Source organism: Mesocricetus auratus, unplaced genomic scaffold (genome assembly GCF_017639785.1).
Source record: "Mesocricetus auratus isolate SY011 unplaced genomic scaffold, BCM_Maur_2.0 Super-Scaffold_100013, whole genome shotgun sequence".
Taxonomy (NCBI): domain Eukaryota; kingdom Metazoa; phylum Chordata; class Mammalia; order Rodentia; family Cricetidae; genus Mesocricetus; species Mesocricetus auratus.
The window spans coordinates 39397856-39419100 of NW_024429196.1; the positions used below are offsets into that span (position 1 = coordinate 39397856).

At 41.5% G+C, this 21245-nt stretch overlaps 1 pseudogene; it reads right to left on the reverse strand.

Annotated features, from left to right (window-relative positions):
- Nucleotides 1-2521: 2521 nt before the first annotated feature.
- LOC101832539 lies at nt 2522-4051 on the reverse strand (annotated as a pseudogene).
- Nucleotides 4052-21245: the final 17194 nt, after the last annotated feature.

The window sequence follows — 21245 nt, forward strand, 5'->3', positions numbered from 1 at the left end:
AAATCAGGTGTTCATAGGTGTGTGAGTTTATATCAGGGTTTTAAATTCGATTCCATTGTTCTACCTGTCTATTTTTGTGCCAATATCCAGCTGTTTTCAGGACTATAGCTCTATAATAGAGCTTGAAGTCACTGATGGTGAAGCCTCTGGATGTTCTTTTCTTGTACAGAATGTTTTGGGGAACCTGGGTCTTCTGCTTTTTCATACAAAGTTGAGAATTGTTCTTTCAAGGTCTGTGAAGAATTGTGCTGGGATTTTGATGGGGATTTCACTGAATCTGTAGCTTGCTTTTGGCAAGATTGCCATTTTTACTTCATTGATCCTACCTACCCAAGAGCATGGGAGGAGATCTTTCCATTTTCTGTTATCTTCTTTAATTTCTTTCTTTAGAGACTCAAAGTTCTTGCTATACAGGTCTTTCATTTGTTTGGTTAGTGTTATCCCCAGATATTTAATGTTGTCTGGGGCTATTGTAAACGGTGATGTTTCTCTGATTTCCTTCTCAGCCGTTTTATAGTCTGTATATAATAAGGCTACTGATTTTTTTGTGTTGATCTTGTATCCTGTCTTTGCTGAAGATGTTTATCAGCTGTAGGAGTTCTCTGGTAGATTTTTTTCAAGTCACTTATGTAAACTATCATATCATTTCTTAGTAGTGGAAGTTTGACTTCTTTTCCAATTTCTATCCCCTTGATCTCCTTTTGTTGTCTTATTGTTCTACCTAGAACATCAAGTACAATATTGAAGAGGTATGGAGAGGGGGAGACAGCTTTGTCTTGTTCCGGATTTTGAGAAGAATAGCCTTGAGTTTCTGTCCATTTAGTTTGTGTTGGCCATTGGTTTGCTGTATATTTCTTTTATTATGTTTAAGTATGTTCCTATTATCCCTGCTCTCTCCAAGACCTTTATCATGAAGGGGTGTTGGATTTTGTCAAAGACTTTTTCAGCATCTGGTGAAATGATCACATGATTTTTGTTTCTCAGCTTGTTTCTATGATGGGTTACATTGATGGATTTTCGTATGTTGAACCATCCCTGCATCCCTAGGATGAAGCCTACTTGATTATGTTGGATGATTTTTCTGATGTGTTCTTGGATTTGATTTGCCAATATTTTATTGAGTGTTTTTGCATTAATGTTCATGAGGGATATGGGTCTCTAGTTCTCTTTCTTAGTTGTGTCTTTGTGTGGCTTGGGTATCAAGGTTATTGACACCTCATAAAACAAGTTTGGCAATGACCCTTCTGCTTCTATTGTGGAGAGTCCTTTGAGGAGAATTGGCATTAGCTGTTCTTTGAATTTCTGGTAGAATTCTACACTGAGGCCATCTAGCTCTGGGATTTTTTTGGTTGTGAAACTTTTGATGACTGCTTCTATTTCATTAGTGGTTATAGGTCTATTTATATTGCTTGTCTGTTCTTGATTTAATTTTGGTAAGTGTTACCTAGCCAGAAAATTGTCCATTTCCTTTACAGGTTTTCAAAGTATGACCTGATGATTCTCTGGATTTCTTCAGTGTCCGTTGTTATGTCCCCCTTTTCATTTCTGATTTTGTTAATTTGCATGTTCACACTGCCGTCTGGTAAGTTTGGATAAAGGTTTGTCTATCCTGTTGATTTTCTCAAAGAAAAAACTCTTCATTACATTTATTCTTTGTATTGTTTTCCTATTTTAACTTTATACATTTCAGCCCTCAATTTGATTATTTTCTGGCATTTCTTGGCAGCTAATATACATGGAGTTATTCCAATTGTTGTGTGCCTGTTGAAGTTTGCTATGTTGCCAAGATGTGGTTGATTTTTGAGAAGGTTCCACTGAGAAGAAGGTATATTCTTTTGTTTTTAGATGAAATGTTCTATATGTGCCTGTTAAACTCAATTGGGTCATAATTTCTATTAGTTCCTTTGTTTCTTTGTTAAGTTTCTGTTTGGTCATCCTGTCTAGTGGTGCGAGTGGGGTGTTGATGTCTCCCATTATAACTGTGTGAGGTTTTATGTGTGATTTGAGTTTTAGTAATGTTTCTTTTACGAACATGGATGCCTTTGTATTTGGAGCATAGATGTTCAGAATTGAGACTTCATCTTGGTGGATTTCTCCTGTGATGAGGATGAAATAAACTCCTTCATCTCTTTTGATTAATTTTAGTTTAAAGTATAAATTGTTAGATATTAAGATTACTACCCCCACTTGTTTCTTGGGTCGATTTAATTGGAAACTCTTTTCCCAACCCTTAACTCTGAGGTAATGTCTGTCTTTGAAGCTGAGGTATGTTTCTTGTATGCAGCAGAAGGTTGGAGTCTGTCTTCGAATCCATTCTGTTGTCCTGTGTCTTTTTATGGGCAAGTTAAGACCATTAATATTGAGAGATATTAATGAGCATTAATTGCTCATTATTGTTTGTTTTGGATTTGTTGGTGGTGGAATTGTGTTTGGATTTCCTTCACTTTTTCTTTTTTTCTTTTTTTTAAGATGGAAGATAAGTTTGTATTTATGTACAGAAAACTTAGCAGTGAGTGATCATTTAACCCAGTTTAGTAGTGAGTTCTTTGCCCTTTGCCTTTCCCAGTTTGGCAATTCAATCCACAGATTGGGACCCAGGACATTGCCTTCCCAGTGGTGGTGGGTCTCATATCTGTCATTATAATTGGTCCTAATAGCTTCCATCAGCTTAACCAGAGCATCCTTGTCTTCCAAGTTTTTTTTGTTGTTGTTTTTGTTTTGTTTTGTTTTGGTTTGGTTTGTTTTGGTTTGGTTTGGTTTAGTTTGGTTTTACAAGACAGGGTTTCTCTGTATTGTTTTAGAGACTGTCGGTCTAGCCCATCTTCGAACTCACAGAGATCCCCATGCCTCTGCCTCCCGAGTGCTGGGATTAAAGGCATGCTCCACCACCACCCGGCTCCTTGTCTTCCAAGTTAACCTGTGTGAAGGCAACGGTGTTACATGTCTTCCTGTGGACCAGCTGTCCCAGTCTTCTGACACAGGGCAGGCAGGAAGATGACCAGCTCAGTGGGGTCTACATCATGGGCAATTACTACCAGCTGAACCTTCTTGTTCTCCGCCAATATGGTGACTGCATTGACTCCTGCTCGAAGGACAGGTGGTCTCTGAGTTGGGACATCCCCTTTGCCAGCAACCTTCTTCTCAGCGCTGGCCAACCACCTTTGCTGCTTCTCCTGCTTTGGCTCTGGCCTGTATTTGTGGGCAAGCTTAAGCAGCTCAGTAGTTGTTTGCTGGTCCAGGGCCTAGGTGAACTGGTTAATGGCAGGAAGTGTTGGGCAACTTCTCAGACAGGCTGGGATGGCTTATGACAGGTCATGGAGTGGTCTTTCAATGAGCTGGATACATGGTACTCCGTGATGGGTAAAGTTCCCAATGGGGGACCACCTAAGACAGAGGCCATGATTTCCGCCGTTCTTACAAAAACAAGAGGGGGAGATGTTGGGCCTAAGAAAGGCTTAGATGAGAAGCCCAGTGTAAGCTCCTGAGCCTGACTTGAGTTTGGCTACCTGTCTCTGACCTCCACGTGGGGGGTCACTCAGCCAGACCTGATGTAGGACTGCCCCCTGCCTAGCTACCTGCCTGCTTGGTGGAATATTATTGGCCCTTACTCCTCACATCACCTTACCCTATCCTATGATTCCTGTCCCCTACCTCAGTCCTACATAAGTTCCTGCCTGTTGGAATAAATTGAGATCCTGCTAGGACAGACTCCCCGACTCAGTGTGTATTCCAGTAACTAAACGGGGGAGGGTCTGAGTCTAACCCTCACCATCCCGCTAAGCCCGGGGGTGGGGGGAGGGACACGACACTAGCAAGGAAGTTCTTTGAGCTTATAGAGGATGGCCCTTTGCCTTTGCAGCCAAATGGAACCGGGCCATTTGACGAAGCATGTGAGATCACTTGTGGGCTGGATGTCCTGCCCAATACCAAAGTTCTTAGGCCTTTTCTCAAACAAAGGATTCCCCACCTTTTTGGCCTCCAGTTTCCTCACAACAGCAGGGGCTGGGGCCACCTTCTTCCCCTTGGCCTTCTTTCCCTTGGGCATCTTGCTTGGCTGGAGAAGAGAGAGAAAGAAAAAGGAGTTGTGGGTAACATGTAAGAGACCACAGAGATCAGGAGAACTGGCACCAGCGCCCATTAAATGCATTTTTAAAAACTAACCTGCAACCTTATAAAAATTCAGGTTCCGATTCAGTAGTGGGACCTGAGCATGCATTTCTACAGACCTTCAACTGCCGCAAGCCCCTGATCTGGAGGGTCACTGCCCCATAGACCATGACACTTTACGCCTGAGAATGAACATGGTCCTCCTCAGATCACGTGGGGGTCATTAACTCATCCACTGAAATGCAAACTAAATTCACATCCTCTTTCTTTCTGATGAGACTCTAGAGAAGCTCACATTGATATGGGAGAGTTTGCAATGATGATTAAATGAAAGAGATTCTACATGATTTCAATGTGGAATCGAAAGCAATTCTCTTTCTGAGGAAATGTTTAATTCATGCTCTCCTAATTGGTTTGTGGAGGTGAGGGTGAAAAGTTTGAATACAAGGAACTAGTCACTGTTCTTTTGCTAATATGATAGGTGCTGGATTTGGGCAGGAACTATATGAGCATTCCATCCCAGTCTGTCCTCAGATCTCCTATGACAATGTGTGTTTCTGAAGTCTGGTTAAGAACCACTGAGCCCAGGCCTAGAACTGCTTACATCAGGCCTGGTAAAAACAACTGAGTAATCTACTAAGTGGTGTGACCAGCAGGGAAAGTCAACTTAAGTAAGAATGCACCTCAAACTCCAGGTCTACAATAGTGACATGTAGTTTTTGAGCGCACTTCTTGAAATGTGGAATCACATCTGATCATCAGTGCTTTTCTCTCCTGACAAACCACACCCCATCGTTTCTCTACCGTGCACCTTTTTAACAGCCAAAAATAGATACATATTTGTCTAGCAGTTTTCTCAGGGTTTCCATTAAGAAGATGATTCTAAAAACCTTGCTGAGGTTTATGACTGGAACACAGGACTCAACAGCAAGCTGGTAGAACTACCCTGTAACCCATTTCTTGTCAGCATGCTTAAACCAGATTGCTAGCACTTTCCATGGTATTTTTAATAACCATTTTTAAAAAAGAACTAAAGAATTCCATAACATTCCCAAAAAATATAATTTGTAGCTAACAGCATTCACAGTGAGGAAATTCTTCTGCCACCTGACTCTGTGTTAAGAATTTGAAAAGAAAAAAGGAAACGAAAGGTCACAACCCAATTGCCATGAACCCTCTTCCAGTGCCACACCTGCTCACACATATCTTTTGCAGCATGTCCCCTGTGGCCCAGAACAAAATGACAAGACCATTACTGAGTATCTCAGACAAGCCCCGGGGAAAGAAGGAAGCCAGAATGATCCTGGTACTAATCGTTTCCAGGCATTCTTTTTCAACCAATATAAATATGTATTTTCATTCTATATGTTAATATTTAACATATAAGTTTGAACACTAGGAAAAGATACCAGTTCATATGGCCAGTGGTTACCTGTACATAAATTGAAGTCATTAAAGTCAAGCTATATTAACAGATTAATTTTTCAACACAACAGCTACAGTCCAAATTTTCAGGAACTATGACAGGTAGAACGACCCGTACATTAGACAGCATAGCTCTACAACATTTCATGAGCACAGAGCATCCTACCAGATTAGTTCGGGCAGCTAGCTCTAGAGATTGAGATTAAAAAAGAAGCAAAAAAAATGTATTACTGTTTTCAGTTTAGTTTTATTTGCTTTTTTTCCACAGTGTTATATGCTTCTCTTAAACACGCAAATCATGGCTAGAGATCTCACTTTTAATGAAACATGTTTGGTGGCAACATTTAACTATATCTTATTTCTACTAATCTAAGAACAAAGCCCTTAAGTAGATACAAAATATGTTCATACAAACATTATTAAACAAAAACAAATGAAAGTGCTTCTAAGTTTCTTAGTTTTTCCCCATTTCTATTTCATAGATAAAGAAATGAAGTAACATTACCTTTGGAAACACCCCTCTCCAAAATAAGTTATGTTTAGCTTAATTTAACAATTATTCCTTTTTTTTTTTTTTTGGTTTTTTGAGACAGGGTTTCTCTGTGGCTTTGGAGGCTGTCCTGGAATTAGCTCTTGTAGACCAGGCTGGCCTCGAACTCACAGAGATCCGCCTACCTCTGCCTCCCGAGTGCTGGGATTAAAGGTGTGCGCCACCAACGCCCGGCTAACAATTATTCCTTGAGCTTGTTTTCTGGGTAGTATCTGTGTGAGGCAAGTGGTGGAACAGTGAATACAGCCCTTGGGGGATCTTACTGTCTAATGAAAAGATACATCTATCAACAGGTTATTCTAAGCCAGAAGTGATATTGAAAAGTCTGTGAATAGGTTTGTAATTCAAAATGTCTGCTAGCTAGTTCCTCATGAACATCAGAAAAGTCTAGTTCAGTCACTTAGAAAAAGATAGGTATTAGGACTGAAGAGAAACTGCCTGCTAGAAGATCTGGATTCTGTTTCCAGCACTCATGTGGCAGCTCACAACTGTCTGCAGTTCCAAGGGATCTGACACCATCTTCCAGCCTCCATGGGCACCAGGCTCTTCCAACCTCCATGGGCACCAGGCATGCATGTGATGCACAAACATATATGCAGGCTAATGGAGGAAGTCTTGTGTAGATGTCAATAAAGCACTGTTGGCCAATAGGGAACCAAGATAGGTGGGACTAGGAGTCCAGGAGGACTCTGGGTAGGAGAAACACAGGAAGTCGAGATGTAACCACCATGGGGTAGAAAGCCCGGAAATTTCTCCGGTAAGAGAAATACTTAGATTAACAATTATGGGGTAAATACTTAAGTCAGAGCTAGCCAGTAAGAAACAAGAAAGGCCAACAGCTTCATAATTAATATAGCCTCCTGTGTGTTTATTTGGGACTGATGCAGCTCTGGAGCCAAGCTGGCGGGAAGCTTTCTCTTTACAGCAGGCAAAACACCCATATGCGTAAAATAAAATTATTTTAAGGATAAGTATTAACCAAGAAGTTTCAGCATTTGAGAGGTACAGACAAGAAAATCAATTTGTGGCCAGCCCAGGCTGTAATGTAATGAGACACTGTCAAGAAATTGAGAGAGGAATAAAAGGAGAGAAGGGCAGAAGGAGGGAATAGAGGGAGAGTAGGAGGAAGAATAAGGGAGGAAAGGAAACAGTTGAAGGAATCTGCAGAAGGAAACCTGCATTACAGAGCATAAACAGACTTCAGCCGGAAGAGAGGTGTGCAGTCCTGCCAACCACCCCCACTCCTGGACAGGAGTGGAACAAGTCACCCTCTGGTTGAAGGGCTTATGTGCTCTGTGTCTTCAGAAAGGAATGCATGCTGTACTGTATCAGAAGCTATGTGAACTGTGGAAGCTCCTGGGTTTGAATCCTGGCTGTTTGTGTCCCAGTTGATTGTGTATGGAAACTGCCTTCCATGGGTCTCTTTTTCCTCAGCACAATGCCCAATGATACCATGTAGCAGGACGGTGTGAGGACTTAATGAGAAGAGGCATCTGAAGTCCAGCATACTCTGAACCTAATGCCCAATGGGGTTCTTGTAATTTTCTTCTGCATCAGTTAATAGTGCCAATATCAGCATCACCAGCAGCTGCCTTATATTATACCCTCACTGTTCTCACTGAACCACTGATCCCACAGTATTATTTCCTCATTCATAGAAAATCTCTGAAATAAGCATTGCTCTCCCTATCCCGTGAAAGGGAAAGTTAGGATTTGCAGAGGTGAGCCATCTTTCCCAAGATTCACACTCTCCTATCTCAGTGATGTCTTCAAAGCCATGGGACTGCATAGTATCCTTTCTCCTCTATGATTCTTCAAGGAAGCTGCCAAGGGCCTTTGTGTTGTGGCTGAAGTGTTTAAGAAATAATTTGAAAAAAAGAACTGGCTTTGGCAGTCTTGGTTGGTGAAGGATGGCACACAGGACTGTTTTGATAGAGCACAGAGTTACTCTTTGTAACCTCCTTACACGATTTGACTTTATTCTGTTGTAATTCCAGAAGGGCTGTCTGATTTCAAGCACAATCTTCAACCATGCCTGGCCACTCTTTTCTTGCTTCTTTCAGGCCTGGGAGCTTGTGGTGGTTGTAGAGTGACTCCAGGAGGTGCTGCAAACCAAGACTCTAGCCATTCCCATTCTGGTCCATAACTTAAGTAATAACTATTCAAACAATAACTGCAAGCAGGTTCTCCATCAATGTTGAGAATATTTTCAGACCTCCACTGTCCTGTGTCAGGTGCTATCCCAGGCTAGACAAGATCAAGTGAAGGAGCTGATGGTCTCTGAGACTGATGGATTTACACAAACTGCCCACCTCATCCCTGCCACGTGCCTGCAATGTCCTGCCCATTGCTTCTCAGGAGTCCTCTACTTGTGCTATTACTTGTTTAGAGAGAGAACAGAGAGAGCCTCAGACTGTGAAAGACATTTTTAATCAGTTACCAGACTCCTTTGAACTTCAACATGAGTCCCCTCAAGGTGTGCTGCAAATTCACAGTGGAGGTTGCTAGGAGAAGCTGTCTGAGATAGTCTAAACCTGAGTGGCAATGGCCAGGACTGCATGCATGTGTCAGCCAGATCCAGGGCCCTGGCCAGCTGACACAGCTATGATGCAAACTGGGGACTGAACTCGAAGAGATCCTTCTCCTCTTTCAATTTGTCTTAGAATACTGCCAGTGTGCAGTGTGGGGAATAGGATGAATGATCTAGCTATGAGGTCCTTCCTGAACTGTATCACAATTGTACACAATTGCATTATTCTACAAAATATTACTTAGAAACACTTTCCTCTCTAGTGAACACTACCAATAGCTCCACCTTGAATCTACACACACACACACACACACACACACACACACACACTGAAAACTTGCAAAAAAAAAAAGATACAGGTTGAGTTTGCCTAATCCAAAATCCAAAACTTTCTGAGTACAGAAATGATTGAGTGTATCAGGTCACAGTCAAAATACAAATATACTACAGATGTTAGATGAAATTATACTTAGACTAAGCAAATTAGGCAAATATAAAATATAAATGAACTTTGAAGTTCAACTTGAGTTCCAGTCCCAAGATATGTATACACAAATACTTAAAAAAGAAAACAATTTCTGGACAAGATGATGTGTCCCTTTAATCCCAGCACTAGGGAGGCAGAGACAGGTGGGTCTCTTGGAGTTTAAGGCCAGCTGGTCTACATAGCACAGACCAACAAGGGCTGCATAGTGATAGCCTGACTCAGAAGAGAAAAAGAGGAGGACGAGGAAGAGGAGGACGAGGAGGACAAGCAGGAGAATGAGGAAGGGGAGGAGGACAATGACAAGGAGGACAACAAAAATGAGGAAAAGGAAGAAAGGAAGGAAGAAGAAGAAAAGGAGGAGGGGAAGAAGGGAAAGGAGGAGGAGAGTTATGAAATTCAAGACCCTCTGGTCCCTAGGGAATAGTCAAGCCATATCACTGTCTGCTGATTAGAGGTTCAGAGGCTTAGAAAAGTGAAATTGCTCTACAGATCCCAACAGGGCAAGATGGAACATGTTGCCATCCTAGGAAATAAGGACTAAAAGCAGAAACCCAAATTGAGAGAAAGGGTGTTAACTGCCTCTAAGTGACATCTGGGCAATTAGGCCTCATGTTGAACTGATCTTAATTTCCTCTGGGACACTAATGTTCCCTCAGGAAAATGGGAGTCACAACTCTGGCCAATAAAGAGCACCCCACTAATTAATTGAGTCACCTATATCCTGTAAGCGCAAGGTGAAGCATTTAAATCTATCTGTTTCTTATTACAAATAGCTCTGGACTAAAGGCATGCAAACTGCAGTGTGAGGGTACGCAAGGGTTAAAATGCAGTATCTACCCATCAAGCTTCCCCAACTCAGGCAGAGCATAGAGAAGTCTGGAAATCAAATGTAAATGACAGGGAGCTGCAGAGAACACAGCTCCTCAGCAAACAAGGAGGCCTTTGTCTAATTGCCCATTTATCACAGTTTTATCTCAGTCTGCCGAGGAAAAGGGAAAGGTGGCAACTGATTTAGCCGTCTTCGTCCACAGCTTTAACCAGCATGTGGTTCTAATGAAGTCAAGACTTTCTGCTAACTGAATGTTGTATCACCTCCCCTAATTGAAAAGTAATAAAAACATCACAAGCAGTGTCAATTAGCCAGTGAATGGCTCCTTACCTCTTTTCAAGACACCAAGTAGCTCTGGAAAATATTCTAAGGCCATGCATTCGACACGTATGTGTGAGTGTTCATGCACACACACTCACACACACACACACACTCACACACACACACACACACACACACACACACACACACACCTTCCCCTCGTTTCCTTTAGGAGTGACAAGAAAGACAAGCCCTGGTTGGTGTCTAGCCACTAAATATCTGTTGAAATATCTAACTTGGGCTGCATCCAGACATTGAAGCACAGAATGGGGGTGGGGTGCCATCAAAATAACTATGGAAGAGGGTGTTGGTTAATTATGATCTGAGAGTCAATAAAGTCATCTGATGGCAGATTTAAGGGCACTCGTTAGAGGCTGGAATTCAGCTGCAGAGAGCTGTGGGCTGCCAGTGCTCTGAAAACTGCCCATTTCATTAGGGTCTTCAAACAGGATGCAGGAACCACCAGGGCCATTGTCCCTTTGCAGCCTGTAGCACTGCAGCTAGAAAAGGAGCCAGCCAAGCTGCCTAGACAGCAACTTTCTTTCCATTTCTCGTAATAAAAACATAGAGAGTCAGCTCTCTTTTTAAGAAACCAGCCAAGACTAAATGGCAGCAGGACTGTTAGAGGTGCAAAGTCACAGGCTTCAGGGAGAGACTTGCATGACCACGTAATATAACTCCTGATGGAAAACTGGGCAGAGAAAGGCTGCAAAAGATGTCTTCACCAAGTGCCCTGTGGACCCACGGGGTTCACTTTTCTGAGGATGGAATTGGTTTTGTGGGCTCTGGAATTCAAGTCTTCTTAAGCAAGCAAAGCTGTAAACAGAGCATGATTACCTCTGCTTTCCTGAGGCCAGAAAGCTCTCTGTGAGGAGGCCCTCAGCTCCCTGCTCTCTTGTCCGCATTGCTTAGGACAATACTCCTCTGTCTCTTAAAAAATTACATGGTAGTCTCTTAGTTAGTTGTCGAGTGCCCATCCTGTAACACCTGGTCGAGCCTCTGGGGGTGATAAAAAGAGGAAGCAAATTAAAGTATTTGTACAGATTAAAATCATCACCTACTCTTTCTGAGTTGTTCCCGAAAAGAAAATCACAAGCAAGGTGATCAGATTCAGACTCACACAACTTAGCCAATATCAGTCTGTTGAGAAGCTCACATCAAAACTACAAAGCTTGGAAAAACTGAAGCATCTTCTCAAACAATCAGGGAAAGATGAGAAGAGAAGAACAAACAATAGAAAATGGGGAGTTTGCACGACTGGATTTACGGACCTTTCTAGCTGTCAATCAAGGAGTCCCTGGAAGTCACATTTTCTCTCTTAAACTCAGGCGTAAAGAACTGGAATTACATACTTCTCACAGCTCTTTCTTTCCCTCTTAAGTAGGAGTCTAACAAATCAAAATGAAATATGGAGGCCACAAATTTAAAAAAAAATGGCAAAGGAAGTTTGGCAAAACAAAAAAATATCGATATAAATGCCCAGAACACATTAAAAGAGAGGCAAATCAAGTTGCTAATACCCACACAATTGTGAGTTGTCATTTGATCTACTGTTAAGGCTCCACATTGTTGAGGATCAGAAGGCTAGATCGTAGAGCAGCTTGCTATGGAAGTGCAAACTGCTAATCTGTGAAATGTTCTAATCCAGTAATCATAAAACTGTTCATAGCCTTGGACCCAACCCATTCTTCCAAGAATGCATCATGTAGGAAAAAACTGAGGTGCATTTGAAGCTGAACCCAAAAAAACCATCTGTTGTCCTCACGTATGTCCCTGGTCCTATCCAGTCCTCTTGGTGTGGCTTCTCCATCCTGGCAGGGCAGTACGTGTGTCCCATTGCTCTAGATCTGCTACCTCCACCGTGGAAACAACACTTTCCAAACACCCTGAAGGAATCCAGATGTTTTCCTGACCTCCACATTGTCTAGCCTTGTGCCCACCCCTTGTTTTTTTTAACCTAAGTTCTATTAGCGGAGTTCTGCATGTGTTTCTGCCACTTCGCCTGTACATGGCTCCTCTCCCACTTAGGATGAGTCATGAGCTGGCCTTTTCTTTCAATTCATTCTCAACTAACAGAGATTCTTGGAGATTTGGTGTGCACACTTCAGCCTTCCCAAGCGTCAGCACTGGTACAGCTTTTTTCTTTTATTTTTATATCTATCAGTCATTTTAATGGGGATCTGGAAGGAAAGGAATTAGACACTTGTGCTGACATCACACTCTTACCCAGACATCCTGGACTGTTTTTCTAGAAACAAAAGACAGAGAGGAAAGGGTAGAAAGGGAGCAAGGGGAAAGATCCATTTATAACTGTAGATAACCCTCTGCAATATTGTTTATGAGTGTGAATTATTTTAAATGGTTTGCCTAAATGTTAATGAACAAAGATTTGGTGCAAGGGGGATATAGGAGGCAGAAAGAAAACTAACTGTAGAATTGCCGACTTCTTGGGAGGAGGATAAATCAGGTGTAATAACAATGCAAGAGTCCATTGTCCTTCAAGACTTTCAGAATCTAGAGTCAAAAATGATAATATGTGGAGAAGCTATGAAGTTAATGAAGTGTATCGCAAAATAGAAGGACGAATAGAGCAATGTAACCAGTGTCCTCCATGTAGTGCTGCCTACAAATATGACGGTGGCAACAGCCCCCTTTGCAATCCTTCAATGGAAGGTTCACCTTGATGAACTCAATTGAAACCTGTGTATATATAAAACTGCTTCCTTCAAGAGAGTAGATTTGACATAACAATGCTATAGTTAGTAATGCAGTCAGTGTCTCAAAGCCCTCTGGTCTCACTGAAGAGTGCAGTTGTAGCAATTGCGTATGATTCACCTTGGGCTTTCAGTCCTGTGCTCTTGTCCATACTCATGTGGCATACTCATGTGACCTGTAGGTGGTTTTCTACGTCACACCATACATACACAGAAAGTGCAGGGTTTATTCTGCTGTTATTTTCAAATTATAGATAATGCTCACTATATTGTCATTCAGTTTGACAAAATCTCTTATATTTAAAAGATTTATGTGTGTGTGTGTGTGTGTGTGTGTGTGTGTGTGTGTGTGTGTGTGTGTGTGTGCGTGTACATGTATAAGAAATATTTTTAAGCCAGGCTGATCCTAACTGACAGGAAAATGCCTGAGAAGAAAAAAAAAAGAAAAAAATGATCGAGGAAATTTGGGTGATGCTTAACAGCTGTTTCATGGGTATATATCTGTTATATTTTTCAGGCCACAATTAAATGTGATTTTAATAATCATTTGGTATTTAAATAATATACTATGATTGTCAAATGGAATTTTAATTAAATGCACATTTTCTTCTAAAATATGAAGTGTTACCACTGCAAAAAGACCTTTTCTTTCCTAAGCACACTTTTTAAAATAATGCTCACTGATTTAGTAAAGAAAAAAATTCTTTACAATGTTCTTTACCCTTTTCATTAATCCAGAATTTGATGAGTCTTGAGGGAATTAAGGGCAAGAATTTAAACTAAGTAAATGTTCTCATAATGTCTAATGAGGATAATGAAAACAGCACTCAGAAGGATGTCTAGGATAAAACATGCTTCAAGTAAACAGTGCAGAGAGAGCACAGTTTCTCCCATGCCGTCTCATTTCCTGTGCGCCATGTTCGGGAGGCAGTCACATTCCATCTCTTTTACCTTTGTTCTTGCTTTCTTTAGGAAACTTTATATCATGTTACCCACTCCCTGCCCCCAGCCCTCAAAGGCTGCCTGAGCTCTTAGGCCTTAGTTAAAAGCAAGCTTCTGACTGGAACTCTTCAACTCACCAGCGTACACACTTCCGTGTTTCACAGCTAGCCAAACTGTAGTTTAAAGGCCCTCTACTTCCCATTGTTTTAAAGAATTATTTTTATTGAAATACTATAAATGTTGTGATCTGTCCCCCTTTATCCTTACCTGTGCTCTCAAAAAATAAACATTATGTGGACACTACCTGTAACAGGCAAAGGTAAGAGTTCATACACTAAAAGCATGACAAATACAATGTGTTTCAATTTGAAAAGAAAAAACAAATTAAAATGCAAAACGGTAAGATGTTCCATTTATGCAGTAGCAACAATTCTAGTACCCGTGGGGATTTTTTTGTTTTCATTTTTGTTTTGTTTTACTTTTGTCCTTTTTTTTTTTTGTCTTTGTGTCAGTTTTATTTCTCATTAGAAACATTAACCACATTTCAGACAAGTTCAAGGTAAAGGACAGTTTGTCACAGGGTAGTATAAGACAATTTTTTGTTTTTAAAGGCAAGAGATAGCATAATAAATGGAAAAATTAAGCCTCTAGTTATGAAATGCCAACAACTTTCTTTCAAATATAAAAGCTATGGGCAGGCAGTTTCCTCTAGAAGAAAAACTGTTTTCTAAGGACTGGGAGAATCCCATTAAGCATTATTTGTTTTTATTCTAACTTCAAGTTTCAATCTATCTATAAATTGAAGGTGACAGAACTACTGCTTAAATGGGAAATATATCTAGAAAGGTACAAACATATTCAAAATGAAATTTAATCTATTTTCTTCTTTTAAAAAATTGCTAGCAGTGGGGGCACACACCTTTAATCCCAGCACACTGGAGGCAGAGGCAGGTAGACTTTTGTGAGTTCAAGGCCGGTCTGGTCTACAGAATGAGTTGCAGGACAGGCTCCAAAGCTACACAGAGAAACCCTGTCTGAAAAACCAAACCAAAAAAATGTTATCTTGAATTCATTCTACAAAATAATGAATCCCACTGTGATATTTTTATTCAATTACATAATATACTTTGAGCATAAGCACCCATCCCTCTCTCCTGCTCTTCTTGTACTTTCCCCTTCTCAATAGTACCATTTTGGCTTTCATGTAATATATGTCTACAGTATATGCATGCATACACACAGCAAAATTGCCAATAGACCCTCTGCAAACAGAATTTCAAATTCTTCTCAACACAGCCATCTGAAGTACCAACAACTGGTAAGAGTTAACTCCAACTTAAACAATTTACCCTCTCTGCTTCACTCTACAATCTGATATGTACAAAAATTATCCTTGTGTCTTTATTATCTTCAGTTACTGGAAGCTCACAAGAATCAAATGTTTCATTTTCAAGACACCTATAAGACAGTTCTTGAATCCAGCAGCTATAAGTTGCATAATATAAACTTATAGTGAAATTACTGTTCAGGATTCTTACCTATTATGTGTGCATACCACATGTTACTCAGTCACAACACTCTGCATCACCTATACTCTCTGACATCACTGATAGTTTGAATTCATCTGCAGTGTAAAAACAAAATAAAAAGCAGACAGTGCTATAAATGAAAGGTTTTGCTCCTATGCAAGATAGTTATTACATATTTTCTAGCACAAAGTATTGGGAAGAATACTTCTTCAAGGTGTAGAAAAATTGGAAAAATGGAAGCCAGCTATTTGAAGAGATGTCTTATGGATGAGAAGATTCCTGAGACTGACATCTATGCCATCATCACACTGATGATGAGGGGTGGGATCCATGTCATTTATGGGGACAGTAAAAGTTCATGCCTCCAAAATCACCATTAATCTTTCCGAATGAAAATGTGCATCTCAAATGATGGATTTTTCTGCAGTCATTGAGAACCCTTAAGGTGATTCTCACAGGAGAAATAAATACAGTGCTGGTGGTCAGAGAAGTAATGGAATGTCATTTATATCAGTCAAAAGTGAAATGAAGATAATATCAGTGTCATAAAAAAACAAAAAAAGCATATGTGGAAGATCTCAAAAATAAATATTTTTCACATTACTTCTTTATTGATTTTTTTGGATATTTCACATCATGCACCCTAATCCTGCTAATTTCCCAATCCCTCCATATTCACTCCTCACCACTGCAGTATGCCTCCCTAAATTAACTAAAACCAAACAATCAAAAAAAAACCCACCTCACTTCTCCATCTTCCCCAAAATTCTTCATTCATCCTAGTGGCAACAGGAGCTGTGGTGTGTCAAACAGTAATTCCTTTTGTACATCGGTTCCACCACAAAATGTTCATTGAAATGAATGAGTCATTGGTCTGATTCAAGCCTCTGGTTTCTGGCACACCATCATCACTGGGCTGGGCCCTCAACAAAACTACTCTCAGATATCCTGTCATTGTCCAGAGTCATGGAGAGTCTATGGTTATCGGTCTGTAGGACCAGTCCCTTTGTGCACTCCAGCAGCTCAAAGATGGGGCAGTTATTAGGGTGAGACAACCCAGAACTCAAGATAAGGGTCTGAGTGGTAGTTGAGCTGATCAGTCTGGGTCACTGGGACCATAACCTCAGGTAAGGGGGCAGAACCAGCTTTCCTAGGCCCATGCTATCAGGGCCATCTCTTCCATACCCATGGTGTCTGGTGGGGCTGTTTCTCCAGACTGTTGGGGTCAGCTCTCCCATAGGGGTGGGGCAGCACCAGCTGTCCTATTATAGTGTCTAGCAAGGGACAGGGGCAGCTATCCTGGGGCCAGTGAGGGCAAAGCCCTTGGATTTCCACCTATTTGGTTCCTATTACCTTCTGTAGTAACATGAGCCATGGACATCAGCCCAGACCCTGGCTGCTGTTGGACCATGGACCCAGACACGGCCCGTGGCAGCAGCCTGGGCCCAGTTCATATGGCTGTACAGGCTAGTCAGATTGGCCTGACCCTTATGGTAGTGAAACCATCAGAAACCAACATGGTCTTAGGTGGTGGACTAGACCCCTGGCATCAGCATTGCCTTCGATGGTATCTGATATCATGAACATCAACACAGACCCTGACATGTCCCTCAGCAGCAGCCCTGGCTCAGAAGACACCATGATCCCTGTGGCAGCAAGGCCCTCAGACACCAACATGGCCCCAGGTGGCAGTTCAGACCCCTGCCATTAGCATTGCCGTCAAATGTTATCAGGAGCCACAGACATCAACACAGACACTGGCTATGGTAAGGCCATGGACCCAGGTATGAATCTCCAGAGCAGCTCTAGCCCAGAAGACACCATGATTCCTGTGGAAGTATATTCCTTGGACACCAACATGGCCACAGGAAGCAGCCTAGACCCCAGGCATCTATGTGACTTTGGTGGCTCCACAAGCCACAGACATCATAGACATTGACTGTGGTAGGAACATGGACCCAGACACGGTCCCATCAGCAGCCCATGCTCAGATGTCACCTTGGACTCAGATAGTGGCCCAGACCCCTGGCTTCAGCATAGGCTTCAATGGTACCAAGAGCCACAAACATGGACTCAGACCTGCCCTGGCTATAGTAGAGTCACAGACCTTGAGAAAGTTCAGGTTCAGATGTCACCATGGCCCAGGATGTCAGCACACACCATCCAGATTAGCATGGCCCCAGTAGAAGCATGTCTCTCAGAGACCAACATGAAGTCAGTCACCCACATGTCCTTCAGTGGTCACCGAAGTCCTGGACATCAACAGAGACCCTGGCTGCTGCAGGGGAATGAACTCAGACATAGCCCCCAACAGAAACCCAAGCCTGATGTCATCATGTTCCCTGGGTGGCAGCACAGTCCACCCAGACCAATAAAACTCTGGTGGCAACACAGCCCAGTGCACTACACCCTAGGCACCCCCATGGCCTCGGTATCAACATGGGTCATTGAAGTCAACATGGGCTCTGGTTATTGTAGACACTGATATGGCTGTAGGCAGCATCTCAGGCCCAGAATCACTCTGGTACTGGGTGTCAAGCAGACAACCAACATCAGCCCATTTCTCATTGCTTCTTCAGAACTGCCTCTTATGACAGCACATGAACCATACCACCTCGCTTTCTCTCTGAATTCACCACTATATACTTGCTCATCATATTGACATCTAAATACTGGGTGGGCATGTGGGTATTTCAAGCATCTCAGATCATGAGGACCCAGGCTGTCTCATGCATGCCTTGTGCCCACACACAAGGCACCAGGTAGACCTGTAGATGCTTCAGATAGAAATTTTTTAGAACAAAGGGGTCAAGACCAGGCTGGAGAAACCACAGAAACAGCTGACCTGAGCAAGGGGGAGTTCACAGACCCCTGACTGGTAGCTGGGAAACCAGCATAGGACTGATCCAGACCCCCTGAACGTGGGTGTTAGTTAGGAGGCCTGGGAAATCTGTGGGGCTTCTGGCAATGGATCAGTATATATCTCTAATGTACAAATGGACTTTGGGAGCCCATTCCACATAGAAGGATACCTTCTAAGCCTAGACACATGGGGGAGGGCCTAGATCCTGCTCCAAATTATATGACAGACTTTGAAGATCCCTCATGGAAGGCTTTCCCCTCCATGGGGAGCAGAAAGGGGATGGAAAAAAGGGGTTGATGAGGGACAGGGGAGGGGGGGAGGAAACTGGAATTAACATGTAAAAGAAGATTATTTCTAATTTAAATTAAAAAATCTGAAAGAGATTACTATTGTAGACTCTGGACATGGTGGCTTGCAACTATATGCTGGGAAATTAGTCTACCTTGTCATGCCTTGGTTCCTTTATCTATAAGATAAAAATAACAATAATTGTATTCTACATATTTCTTTTTTTTTTAATTTTATTTTCCAGTTTAAATTTAGATAAGAAACGAGGTTGCTTCACAAGTCAGTTCCAGGTCCCTCTCCCATTCCCTCCCCTCCTCCCGTGCCCTCTCCCCATATTTCTTATGAATGAAAACATCATAATGTGTTGTTTTATTAAGTGTCAGGATGATGCCTGGTGTAAGATAAAAACTGTAGAAATGCTTTTTAAAAAAGAAAAGAAAAAAATAGCAATGCAAATGGAAAAGGTTCAAGCTTATGGCATCACATTTTTAAAACAATGTTTGATGAATTTGTCCAGTGGGGTTCAGTAGAGTTCTCCAGGTGGTTTGGACTTTAGGTCAGAAAGCAAGACAGACATCAAAACAACACAAGACTAGGTTTCATTTCCCTGCCCCACATACCTGCTGCACACTTTTAAATACAAGTCAAAGTTTGTCCTTCTGTTCAATGGTTTCCTAAGCTGGTATAGCCATTAAGAGGTGAGGAGGTTGCTAAAGAAGGCTTCATGTTTCTGTCATAAGAATATTACCTGCACAATCATTGAAAATACTGTGAAACGTCAGGTATGGTAGAACTTGCCTTTAATCCAGCATTTGGGAGGCAGAGACAGGCAGATGTCTGAGTTCCATGGCAGCCTGGTACACAAAGTGAATTCCAGGACATCCAGAGCTATACAGAGAAACCCTGTCTCAAAAAAAAAAAAACTATAGAAGGAAAGAAAGATAATGCTACCAAAATACATTTAAAGTTAAAGTACAATAACTCTAAGTTTTCTACACCAAGATCTCAAGTAATGCCATCCTTCACATGTTTTAATGTCACAGACAGTCTAATTGACAGATATGAGCAATCTACCTATAAAATTTGTTACCTTTTAAAAAGGTGCAACTAAGGTCCAAAGAGCTGAACTAGAAGAGGTCAAAACATGTGTTTCTTGCAAAGTCTGACTCCATGGGCTCAGATTAGTATAGTTGGAAGTTTTTCTCTGTCTCTCCTGGCCCCTCTGGACTGGTTTCTCTTACGCCAGTGGGTCCCTTCAGCCAATACGAAATAATCACTCAGAGGCTAATATTAAATACAATTGCTTGGCTGATGGCTCTGACTTATTATTATTATCACAATTAAATTAACCCGTTTAGTTTATTTTTTACCATGATGCTTGTGAATGTTACCTTACATCTTGCTTCTCTGGTGACTACATGGAGTCTCCCTGACTCTGCCTTCTTTCCCTCCACATCTTTGTTTGGATTTCCTACCTGGCTCTATTCTTCCTGGTCATTGGTCAAAATAACTTTATTCAGCCGGGTGTTGGTGGTGCACGCCTTTAATCCCAGCACTCGGGAGGCAGAGGCAGGCGGATCTCTGTAAGTTCAAGGCCAGCCTGGACTACCAAACGAGTTCCAGGACAGCCTCCAAAGCCACAGAGAAACCCTGTCTCAAAAAAAAACAAAAAAAAAACTTTATTCATCAACACTATTAAAATCAATACTATTTTCAGCATACAGAAGAACATCCCACATCAGTTTAGTGTGACATGATTGGATCAACACTTTAAAATTCATCTAGATTCAATACAGAGAAAAAGAATGGATATAGGAACTGGAGAAACTATTAAAATAGCCCATTTTTAGTAGGATGGTGATATGAAGATATAGAAAGTAGAAAAATATAAACCTGGGGCTATGCTTTAAACTTGGCTTGTCTCTTGGCCCTTTCCAAACTCAGGATAATGGTGTTGAGTGATTTGTCCTAAGAAGGAACAACGACTTTTTCAGTGGACTACATTGTTATAGAATATTATTTTAAGATTACATTTGTTTATGCTATGGAACATTTGTTTAATGATGCAAAGATGGGGTACAAATCTAAACCGAGCATTTTCAAAAGATGAAACACTTAAAGAAGTATTCAACATTTTAGTCATCAAGGAAACAAAAATTGAAAATACTTAGAGATTTCCTCTTACCTTAGAATGAATAAAATCAATAAGAAAATGATAGCCCATGCTGACAGGAATTCTATCTAGCAAAGGGAAACACTTACTCATTGTTGGTGGGAGTGCAAATTTGCACATCCACTATGAAAATCAATGTGGAGGCTCCTCGGAAAGCTAAGAAGGGACTTTTATGAGACAGGCTCCTGTGGTTGGCCCAGTGGGCTTGGTGATATTCTGGTGGGCAGTGGTCTGGAGATACATCTTTAGGAGCAGAAGGACCAAAGGAGTGGAGAGAAGAATGCTAAAGGTCACTACAGAATTCTCAACATAGGGTAACCTTTCCCACAAATGTCCCATAAAGGAACAGTTGTACAAAGGCTGGTCTTGGGAGTGATGAATCCAATATATATCTCCTAACAGAGAGAAAGAGAGAGGGGGGGAGAATCTAAGCCCAAAGAAACTCTAACAGATCAAATGAATGAACATCAATGTTCCTCAGACTTTT